The sequence below is a fragment of the Bubalus bubalis genome, chromosome 22 (genome assembly GCF_019923935.1).
Source record: "Bubalus bubalis isolate 160015118507 breed Murrah chromosome 22, NDDB_SH_1, whole genome shotgun sequence".
Taxonomy (NCBI): Eukaryota; Metazoa; Chordata; class Mammalia; order Artiodactyla; family Bovidae; genus Bubalus; species Bubalus bubalis.
The window spans coordinates 1,825,452-1,826,777 of record NC_059178.1 but is presented as its reverse complement, the minus strand read 5'-3'; positions in this window follow the sequence as shown (position 1 = coordinate 1,826,777).

Sequence of the window (1,326 nt, the reverse complement as noted above, 5' to 3'; positions counted from 1 at the left end):
ACGTCAGTAGGTCCCTCAACCCTGGAACTGTTGTTTATTCACCTCGTCCGCCCCATCATACATACATCCCACAGCATCGTGAAGAACAGAGAGCCCGAGCCGTGCACACAGGCAGCGCCTTATAATGTTCAAAAATGACCCAACAGGAGTTTCTTTTGTTCCTTGCAGAGTCTCATGCTCCCTACATCCCCTGTCAGGGATTTTCTCTATGTTGTTTCTTTACAAATCTGTTACAACCCAGTTATTCCAGTTCAGTCAGACTGGGATTTAGGGTCATTTCCAAATCGATTAAAAAAAAAAAAAAGACGTGTTTGGCTGCACGGGGTCTTAGCTGCAGGACTTTGATCTTCATGGCAGCGTTCAGGACCTTCAGCTGCAGCAGCAGGACCTTTAGCTGTGGCTGGTGACGTCTCAGTGGCGGCACACGGGATGGAGCCCCCCAGGTCCTCTACGGTCTCCTGTGAGTGTGAGAGTCGCTCAGGCATGTCCGACTCTTTGTGACCCCATGGACTATAGCCCACCAGGCCCCTCTGTCCATGGGATTCTCCAGGCAAGAATACTGGAGTGGAGAGCCTCTCCCTTCTCCAGGGGATCTTCCCAACCCAGGGATCGGACCCAGGTCTCCCACATTGCAGGCGGGTTCTTTACCAGCTGAGCCCCAGGGGACGCCCTCTGGTCTCTTCTCGCGGTGTCTGAGCTTCTTCCTGAGCCACTGACCCTGAACACCATGCTCCTCACAACCTGTCACTCCTCCCTGCCCACAGTGGCTGCTAGACCGTCTTAAAACCATATTCGTGAGCAACTTCCAGCAGCCGAATGTTTATCTTGGTTTTAATGTAATAAACTAAGTCCAGCTCCATTTTAACTTCCTAACTTTATTTTTCCTTTGCTTCACTTATCTTCCTCCATTTGAGTCATCCTTTATGCTGCCTTAAATTCTTTTTTCAACAATAGAACGAAAATAACATAAACGAACAATCAAACATTGTCACTCGCTATCGGTACTTCCTATGCAATTTGTAGGGCTCAGTAGTAAATGAAACATGGGCCCCCTGCCCTAGCATTTTTAAGAGTTTTGAAATGAGACAACAGAGCATTGCACCAAGCATTGCACTCTGCAGAGTGTGGGGCACAGGTCAGGTGTCCCTGAAGCCAGCCGGGAAATAGACACCTTTTATTTTACCATTTAGTAATGACATTTATGTTCACTTATCTCTCAAAGTTTGTTCAAGAACCATTTAAGGCCCAATTTGCATCGTGTACACAGGTGCATCGGAGGAGGCAGAAGCAGAGAGTTGAGAAAATTAAAGGTGTCCTTGGAGATTA